The sequence below is a fragment of the Quercus robur genome, chromosome 10, assembly GCF_932294415.1.
Source record: "Quercus robur chromosome 10, dhQueRobu3.1, whole genome shotgun sequence".
NCBI lineage: Eukaryota > Viridiplantae > Streptophyta > Magnoliopsida > Fagales > Fagaceae > Quercus > Quercus robur.
Genome location: NC_065543.1, coordinates 24,815,935 through 24,826,787, shown reverse-complemented (window position 1 = coordinate 24,826,787; position 10,853 = coordinate 24,815,935).

Genomic DNA, 10,853 nt, shown 5'->3' with positions numbered 1-10,853 from the left:
AAGCCTAACCCGATCCAAAAGCATTCTTGTAATCCATCCAAAAATCTTTTGCTCCAATTCCGCCAATCAACACAAGGCCCAGCTCCAACAAAGCTCCATTCACCAATTCCATTTTTTTCCATGTTCCTCCATTTCTTCACTATGAATGCTTGGTTAATAACAATGTCTCAGTATAGCTACTCATGTATATTTTTTTCTTTGTGTTTACTCTCTACGTTGTCTGTGAATGCTTGTTTACTCTTGAATACCCTTTGTGTTTACTCTTTATGTTTATGCCTCTTTCTTTTTCTCTTTTTTTTTTTTTAATATTTTAGAAGTTTCTCTGTCTTGTTCCTTCGCTAGAACCATGGTATTATGAACAATGTCTTAGTATTTATAACCATGTATTGTGAATGCTTTGCTCCGCTTTTGGCTTGAAAAAAAAAAAAAAAAAAAAAAAAAAAATTAACTACCTTTGTTAGAGTACTCTACTTGTATGCCTTTGTTTATTTTTCTTATTTATTTCTTTGCTTAATTTGTGTTGTGGGTTCCCCTACATATTTGCTCTATTGTTTGACTTGATTAGAAAAAAAATTGTTAGCTTTTTAGTGCAAGTTTGCAACACATCAAGAAACATGTACCCCTTCATAATTTTTTCATATTGATTTATTTGATGAAGATGAAGCAGTGTTACTAATGAAAATAAGATGATACCTAACACACCTTTAAATCTAACTTGGATCACATATACAGATCTCATGAAGTGCCATGATGGGGTTTCATCCTTAGAATTTGATATTTGTGGTTGTTGTTGGTATTATTGTAGCTAACCATAAAGAGTATTTCTTAAACTACCTATATATTCACTGTCAATCAGTTAAATGAAATCGTTCAATAGTATGTTATTGCTTTGGTAAGTGTTGTTAAACCTCCACACCATGGACGGCATTGAATACATGGAAATATTTATTTTTTATATGTGATTGTTACATGATCAGAGGTTGTTGTTAGATGGCTGGGGATTTGAGGAGGTGGGATGATGACTGTGTTGATGAATTACGTGACATTGTCTTTGGCCAATTCTTGTTGGGTAATTTTGCGGAAGGTGTTCCTCGTGAGCCATTATGGGATGTGATCACACACTCTCAATGCTAGGGTTGGGAAGGATTTTCACAAGAGGTAGGTTGTGCATCGGTTATGGCACGAGTTTCATTCGGTATACCCACGGTGTCGACAAGGGTTTAAAAGCTGAATGTGACTGCAAATGGGGAAATAGGGATACCTAGGTTGTGATCGGAGTTGGGCTCGTGAATTCCTCCATGTGGGTTTCCCAATTTGAAGATTAGAACAGAGAACGGAAGCCTTGAACGGACCTTCGGTCTTCTTGGGTTGGGACGGAGGTAGCGGCAATCGGTTCTAATGGAGAAAAAAGGGACAATGCGGAGGAGGATAGGTGAGGGGCAGAAAATGAGAGGCAGAGAGAGGGCTTCTCGAAGATGTCAAGGTCAATGGTTTAGGTGAGGAGAAGTTGAAGATAATAGAGGAGTTGTGGAGAGAATGGAGAGAGAAGCTAATGAGATTTTGTGGGAAGGGTGTGAAGAGGAGAGAGGTATTACACACGGGTAGTCTGTTGCCGTTGTAGTGCCTTTGCAGTGCAATCAATGCTATATGGGACCTAGTGAGTGACAGAAATGTGGGTTTTTGAATTTGAGATAGTTGTGAAAATCTTCAGCCAAATGAGCGTGAGAGTGAGTTATGGGTTTTATTGAGTTAAGAGTTGTGAGATATTGGGATATGAGTTTGAGTGAGGAGATTTGAGTTATGAGTGTTATGAGTGAATGACAAACCAAACAAGGCCTTAAAGTGTCAGTTGGACCAAAATTGAAAAATAACATTCCAATAGAGTGTCACATTTTGAGATTTTATCAACAAAGCCTAAAATAATAGGATATAAAGAAAATATAATCTAAAGCATAAACTATTAAAATGTGTAGTTGTGAGCTAGAAGTATAGCTAATCCCATGAATATATATATTAAAAAAATAATAAAAAATAAAAAAACCCAATTTCATTGGGAGGATATACACACGGGGAGGATTTGTTATATACTTTTTTTTCAAATTATTTTGTTTTAATTTTTTTTTTGGGATAAATGTCAAATTTTTGGATAACAAAAAGAAAAGAAAAGAAGAAGCTAATAACGTTAACAAATACGTAACAACTTGATTTTACGATATAACAAAAAAAAAATTGTAATTAACATTAACAAATTGATTTTTATGGTATTTGATTTTAAATAAATTCCTTTTTTTTTTCTTATATCAACTTCTTCACAACTTAAATGGAGACTACTTCTTATCAACTTTTAAAAAAAAAAAAAAATTAACTGTGGTTGGATAAATATAGGAATGATTATGGATAATAGTTTTATTATACCATGACTCTCTTCTTTAGATTCTCAGGTCACTATAAATAATAAGGCCAGGTTTCATTATTTTTTTAATTAATATTTTGAATGTCCAAGTATGTATCATTTTTTAGGGCTATTTCTTATTTGTTTTTTGTTTTTCTCTCAAATTCAAAAAATAAATTCCCAAATTTTTTTTATTCATTTTTTTTTAGGGAGTTTCCTTGAGGTTTCGAAGAACTCGATAAAACAATACTCTTGGTATCGAGTTTTTCTCAAAAAAATTTCTTGAAGTTTATAGTTACCCATTTGGTTTTGATAGGGTAAAATTCAATGCCTCCTCCCTCACTTTCAAAGACAAAAATTTAATTCTTATGTAAGTTTATCTACTTTTATTTTTTATGTTGAGTAATTTGGGTTGTTCAAATTTCTTAACTATTACATTGAGGTTGAGTTCAAGGTTTTTCATTTAAATATGGGCTTTACATATGCAAACTCCCTTTATATTTTTTTAGGAATCTCCTTTTATATTAGTTGCATAGTTATCTACCATATTCTATTCAATTAATTTTGGACTTATATATGATTTTTTTTTTTTTTTTTATATAAAAACTCAATCTTACACAATGTACATTCATTATATAACTTAAAGGTTACTTTTCTTTAAAAAAAAAAAACCTTCTCCCCTCTCCCCGTGTGTGTATGTTAAAAATATTTAGTACTATAAAAAAAAAGTTAAAGGTTAATTCATTTAAAAAAATAGAGTAAAAGATTAATTTATTTTTATTATCTATTTAATTTTAAATTAAAATAATTTTTTTCATTAATTTACACATGATAGCTGTGCATCGCACGGGTATAATACTAGTATATATATAAAACCGAAGCCTCTGAAGCTCCCACAATTTTCACGCCACCACTATTTTATTTTTCTTTTTATTTTAGGTTTTATATCTTAAATATTTATTATTTCTCTTCAACATGTAATTATCTTTACAATAGTTTAGTTTAAGTAAAACTCTATTAGATATATGTTTCAAGAGCTTGAAAATTCTATGAGTCCGTTTGGATAGAACTTATTTTGTGAAATTAAAAACTGAAAACTAAAAACACTGTAGCAAATAAGTGAAAATTACTGTAGCGCGTTTTTGGGCTGAAACTACTGTAGCGTGTTTTTGTTTTTGTTTTTGTTTTGTTTTTTAAAATTTTTTTATTTCACTCCTTCCCCAGTAACCTTTTTTTTTTTTTACTCCTTTCCCAGTAGACATCGATCTCTCTCTCTCTTCGATATGCACAAGGTGGAGCTTCCTCTCTCTTTCTCCCATGGAGTTTGGTCTTATGAAGAACTAATGTTTTAGTTTTTCAATTTGGGAACTCGGTGGTGGTGGATGGGTTGATCGGCGGTGGGTTTGATAGGTTGATCGGCAGTGGGTTTGATGGGTTTGATTTGGGAACTCAGTGGTGGTGGATGGGTTGATCGGTGGGGGGTTTGATGGGTTGATTGGAACTCGGTGGTGGTGGATGGGTTGATCGGCGGTGGGTTTGCTGGGTTTGATCAGTTCCATTTGTTAGGTAGATCCGTTTGATCGGTTGCGTTTGCTGGGTTTGATCGCTTGATCGGTTGCTGGGTTTGATGGGTTTGATTTTTTTTCACATGGGTTTGATTTTTTTTTTTTTTTTTTCACATGGGTTTGATTCATATGGTTTTGGTTTCACTGTTTTGATCACTTGTTGGTTAATGGGTTTGCTGGGTTTCAAGAACATGAATAATCATGTTTAGGGTTTGATCGGTGAAGAACACGAAGAACGGTGAAGAACAGTACACACACACGCCCAGCTTTCATTGAAACGGTGCGTTCAAGCTAATTTCATCCTGCATTTCAGCTGGGAACAGTTACATGTTTATTTTTACGCACTGTAGCGTGGGTCCCATGAAGTGTAAAACGCAAACGCAGAAACGGTCAGCTAAACGCTGGATCCAAACAAATACTATTTATATATAAAACTGAAGCCTCTGAAACTCCCACAATTTTCCACGTCACCACTATTTTCTTTTTCTTTTTATTTTAGGTTTTATATCTTATATATTTATTATTTCTCTTCAACATGTAATTATATTTACAATAGTTTAGTTTAAGTAAAACTCTATTAGATATATGTTTCAAGAGCTTGAAAATTTACTTCAACTAAAATTTTATAACAAAAATTTCAACAAATATAACCCTTGCCATGGTCGGTAAAACCATCTTTATTATTTATTTTGAAGAACCCGAGTCCAAATTTTTGAAAACTCAACACACGGTGAAAACCTTAATGTGGTGTTTGGTACGGGATAATGTTTTAGGACTTTTAGGAATGTTTAAAGATTCCCATGTTTGGTTGCAAATCACGCTAGGGAATCAGATGCCAGGGGAATCTGGATTCCCCCTTCAAACCCTTATCAGTAGGAATGTGGATTTCTTTTAAAACAAGTGGGAATCCAGATTCCCAAGTTTAAAGGAAATTGTATTTTTTATAAATTGACAATTTTAACCCTTTTTCCTTATCATTTAAGCAATTAAAATAGAATATAAAACAAATCATCAATATCTTTTCTCTTGTCTTCTAGACCTAAATGTTGTCAGGTTGTTTTGTTATGGATTAAGCTTTTAAAAAAAATATTATTAAGAATAAAACATTTGAGAATTTAAATAGTTATTTTTGTATTGTACTTGTCATTTTTTTTTTTTTAGAAGCCGGCCCACAATTGAGGGCGGATTTTATTCATGAATAAATTCAAGATCATGGTTGTAAACATCCAAAATGTCAGGGGGAACTTCCTCCATCCATACTAACAAAGGATTACAAGAAGACCTTCTAGCTAACCGATGAGCTACACAATTGCCCATACGCTTAGTATGATGAAAAGAAATGAAAAGAAATGCTTCTAAAAGAACACGATAAAGCATGGATATCCTTCAAAATGTGACCCAGGTCCGAGGAAAGTAGTGCTTTCTCCTTGATGGCTTTAATGATAACTTCAGAGTCTCCTTCTACCATTACTCTCTCAAATCCTAGCTCTCTGGCAAACAAGAGAGCCCTTCATGCTACCATCACTTCCATTGTCTCTACAGAAGTAGGCAGGGGAATTATTTGTGAAAGGGTAGCCAAAACTAATCCAACTTGATCCCGAATAATCATGCCGAGACCTACTGAATTATGGGTTAAGAAAATAGCACCGTCGAAGTTGACTTTCACCACACCTGGGGGGGGGGGGGGGAGGTCTCCAACGAACTGCTCGGGCTGTTCTTGGAATTTTTGTGTGGATTGGGCAGATATGATGGAACTCTTGCACCAAGTTACGAGCCTGCTCTGGGATTTTTTCAAAGCTAGAATTCTCTTCACCGAGTGTCATTTTGTTTCTTCTCATCCAAAGCAGGGAAATGATATTGGCAAACACCTCAACGCAGTTGGGGTCATGTTAGGCTAAATGGACAATCTCAATGAAGGTCGAGAGAGATGAGGTTGCCTCCTTGAGCTTAGCAAATTGAGGGAGCCACACAATATCTAGCTTCGAGCATGACCACAGGGCATGAGTTGTAGTTTCTGGTTCTAGATTGCAATTGGGACATGTATCATCTTATGGTAGCTTTCGGTGAACCAAGTTCACCCTCGTGGGGAGGGAATCATTGCTTGCTTGCCAGAGAAGGGTGTGAATGCGATTTGGAACATGGAGATTCCAGATTTTTTTTTCAAACTTCTTTTATCACTGTTGGGTTTGAACCACCTGGTGCATTTATTTCTTCATTCTCCATTATCAGTTTGTACCCAGATTTAACAAAGTAGACTCCATTACGGTTCTTTGACCAGTAAATCCAATTTGGTGTATCCACTAGACTCAAGGGGATTGCTTTAATCACATTCGCCTCAAAAGGAAGGAACATAACATCTATGATTTTTGTTCTTTAGCAATGCTGCTCATGATCAATTAAGTCAGCCACCTTCATTTCCAGATCATGGTTTGGGGGGGGGGGAGGGGATAATACTCTACCCGAGCCCACACTAGAAAGCCATTGGTCCCTGAAAATTTTTATAGACCGCCCGTCACCTACCCTCCACTTCATACCCCTAAGGAGGATGTCTTTACCTTTTAGAATGCTCTTCCAGGTAAAAGACCCCATGTTATTTTTTGCTTCAAAAATTGATCCATCTCAAAAAATTTTGCCTTTGAAGAACCAAAAAAACAGAGAGTCTTGATTAGTGGCTAACCTCCATACTTGCTTCGCCAATAATGCATCATTGAACTTTTGTAACTCTCTAAATCCCATACCTCCTTCTTGCTTAGACCGACACAGTGTGTTCCACTTCACCCCATGCACTTTCCTCTGGTTACCACTTTGACCCCACTAGAATTTATAGATCATTACCTCTATTTCATGGCAAAGAGATGAAGGTAATTTGAAGCAGCTCATGGCAAAGGTTGGAAGCGCTTGGATTACTGCTTTGATGAGGACTTCTTCGCTTGCTTGGGAAAAGAGCTTTTCCTTCCATTCCTTCAATTTGGACTAAACCCTCTCTTTGAAGAAAGCAAAACTCGCCTCTTTTCCCCTCCCCACAAAAGAGGGAAGACCCAGGTACTTCTCGTATTACTTTATCTCCGGTACTCCTAGCAAATTAATGATGCTTTCCTGAGTATTTGGAGAGGTTGCTTTGCTGAAAAATAGGGTTGTTTTGTCCCTATTGAGTTGTTGGCCTAAAGCTGCTTCATATTCCAAAAGAATGTCCTGGATGTGGTTGCATTCCTAAATTGAAGCCCTGCAAAAGAGAAGACTATCATCTGCAAAAAAACAAATGAGTTAGTCTAGGCCATTTCTACATATGGAAATGCCTCTGATATGTCCTTCCCAAGCTACTTTATCAATCAAGGCATGTAACCCTTCAGAACAATGAATGAATATATAAGGCAAAAATGGATCCCCTTGTTTGATGCCCCTTAAAGGAAATATTTTTTCAGTTGGCTCCCCATTGATTAAAAGGGAATAGGAGACCGTTCTAATGCCATCATCATCAAATCAACCCATTTTTCATGGAAGCCCAATCTTAACAGCAGCAGCTTTAGAAAAGACCACTCTACCCTATCATATGCTTTGCTCATGTCTAGTTTAAGGGCATAAACCCTGCTTTTCCTCTTTGGTGCTTCATATAATGGACAGTTTTGAAGGCCATCAAAATATTATCTGTTATGAGTCTCCCTACTTGGAAAGCACTTTGGTTCTCTGAAATTATATCAGGAAGTAGCCCTTGGAGTCTATTTGCTAGCACCTTAAACCAATTTGTAAATAACATTACATAAGCTAATTGATCTAAACTCAGAAATTTTTTCTGGACTCTTAACCTTAGGAATGAGGGTTATAAAAGTATGATTGATCTCAGCAGGCATAGAGCAATTATTAAGACAATTTAAAATAGCAGAGGAAACATCATCACCAATAACAGACTAGTAGGTTTGGAAGAAAGTAGAAGGCATACCATCCGGTCTAGGGGTAGAGAGCGGTTCCATGGTTTTGAAATTTGCTTCCACCTCATCTCTTGTGAAGCTATGGAGTAGTTCTTTGTTCATATCCATTGAAACCATTGGCTATATCGACTCATAAATTGGGTGGCTCTCATCGGGACAACTAGTGGTGAAGAGTTCTTGATAAAAGGATGTTGCTATCTCTTGAAGTTAATGCTCTAATGTGCACCAAATATTCTAATTATTCCGCAGCCCATGAATCTGATTTCTCTTCTATCTTTGTGAAGCTCTATTGTGAAAATATCGGGTGTTGCTGTCACCCGATTGCAAGTATAGTGCTTGGGCTCTCTGAATCCACGTCATGCTCTCCTTGTCGAGTAACTCATTAATTTCCAGTTTTAGCATTCGGACCTGCTCATATGAAGACCCCTTTACTGCTGCCTCCTCGGCTAGAACCAGCTTTTTTGTTGCCTCTGCTAGTTGACTTTTTATGCTCCCAAAAGATGTCCAACTCCACTCCACTAGTTTCTCCACATAATATTTAATTTTTGAAGAGGCCAAAATCATGTTGCTATCATATGATGGGTAACCTCATGCATCAACTATCATGACCCTACAACCATCTTCTTTCATCCACATGCTCTCAAAGTGAAATGGTTTATTTTTGCATTGCACAATTCCTTCGGGTTTGATGATTATGGGGTTGTGGTCTGATGCATTGGAGTGCAAATGTTGAACTCATGTAGCTGGGAAAAGTTCCAACCATGTAGAAGTAGCAAAGGCACGGTCCAACCTTTCTAGGATCATTGTATCACCCTTTTTACCTCTCCATGTGTATTTCCTCCCTGAGTATCCAAGATCAACAAAGCCAAGCTCATCCACCACATCCCTGAATGCTTCCAACTCCACTTCCCTCCTCGGCAAGCCACCAAGTTTCTCATGTCCTCTAAGGATCTCGTTAAAGTCCCCTGCGCAAACCCAAGGGAGTTTATACTTGTTGTTAAGTTCACGTAGTAGCTGCCAAGTTTCCACCTTCCTCCTTGCTTCCGGAAATCCATAAATACTTGTGAACCTCCAAGAATCTTCTTGTCCATCATTAATAATAGCATCAATAAAATTAAGAGAAGAACCTACCACTTTGATGCTTACCGAATTTTTCCAAAGAAGAGCCAAACCACTAGCTCTAGTTATCCTATCCACCACCCACTTCTCATCAAAATTCAGTTCGTCACACAATTTTTCTATCCTTGCTTCATCTGCCCATGTTCCAGCTAGGAATAGGTCAGAGGGATCTTGTGCTCACACCAAGTTTGCAAGCTTTCGAATCATACGGTGGTTCCCAAGCCCCCGCACATTCCAACATAGACAACTCATTGTTCTCGGCGGGGCTGGGTACCAGCCTCCGTCACTGAGATAAGGTTTTCTTTCTGTGAAGAAGCATAAAGGATTTTGTGTTTTGAGGGGGTTGAGTCACTGTGAGGAAGATGAGCAATTCTTTTACCCAGTGTAGCATTGAGAGCCACAGTTTCATCATTAATCCTCACTTGTCTTTTAATTCTAGTCCATTTTGGAGAGGCTTTTGGCATTGGTTTTTTCTGAGTTGGGCTTATGTTGGTTATGTTGGTAAGTGGGCTTTTTGGGTTAGGTAGTGGTATAGGGTTTATTGGTCCAGTATTAAGAAGGCCCGAGGGGTTTAAAGTCCCAGAATCTCCAGCGTCTCCTCAAAGTTTTTCCCCACCCCGATTTTCTCCTCCAAATCCGTTGCATTTAAGGAAACATTTCCTTCTTCATTAAGGTCAACCTGATTCAAATTTGAATGAGCCATATTTGTCTATCTAAAATTCAGATCCATCAGGTCAGATTGATTCGAAAAAATACCTTACTTTTCGGGCCTAATCACCTCAGGAGAGGGTTTTTCAGATCGGACCACCACCACGGGCGGCTTACTGCCCTGTACCGGATTTGATGGTGGATTTGGTTTCTTCTTCATTGCATAGTAACCCGGCACCGTGACCACCTTACTCTTTGAAGGCACAAAGGGTGCAGCTTTGATATAAGGACCATTCTGCTGGTTTTCTGTTGATAAATTTCCTTCGCTTTCAATCCATATATCACAGTTCTGATCATCATGTGTTAGGCACCCACACCAATAACAGAGGTTTGGAAGTCGTTCATACTTGAAAGGAATCCACAAGTCCTTCCCGTCATCCAGTGTGATCACTCTTCCCCTGCACAAAGGTTTAGAGATATTCAAAATAACCCTAACTTGTACGAACCAATCTCCTTCTGTGACTAAATCATCCACTCCACGGTTCACTGTTCCAATGGCTTCACATAATTGTTCTACCACCCTTCGGTTCCTAAATCTAAGTGGAAGGTCATGCACTTGAACCTAAAAGGTAGGCTAATTGAAATTCATTTCTCTCACATCCGTGATACCATCGTACCTTTGCAACACTACTAGGTGTTTATCAAAACTCCATGGTTCCGCTGCTAGGACTTTCATCATTTCAGTTTTGTCCTTGAAAGTAAAGAGTACTACATGTTCCCCCTCCTTCCTGCCTTTGAATCATTTGTTGCTCTCCATAGGGGGGAAGAGGTTTTTGCAATTGCATCTAAATTAAGAGCATTTCGAGTCAAAAATTTAGCAGCCAACACACACTCGGTTTCAGCTTGCTTTTCCATCAATCTAATGTTAGAACCTTCACAATCCGAAAGAGTAAGTTTGCTCCACAACTTTGTCAGGTCCTCCATCTGTAACGAAGCTAAAAAAACAAAAAACAAGAAAGAAACAAGGTATAGATATAACAAGGAAGGAATAAGAATGGAAGAAAAAAAAGGGAGAGAAGGTTTTGTTTCCCAGTGACCCAAGAAAAAAACCCTACAAGCCTCTAAGTGAACTTATCACTGAGAGGTACGAAAAACTCCTTCAAAGAAGGGACTACTGTTCTACACCCTAGGAGAAGATGAAGC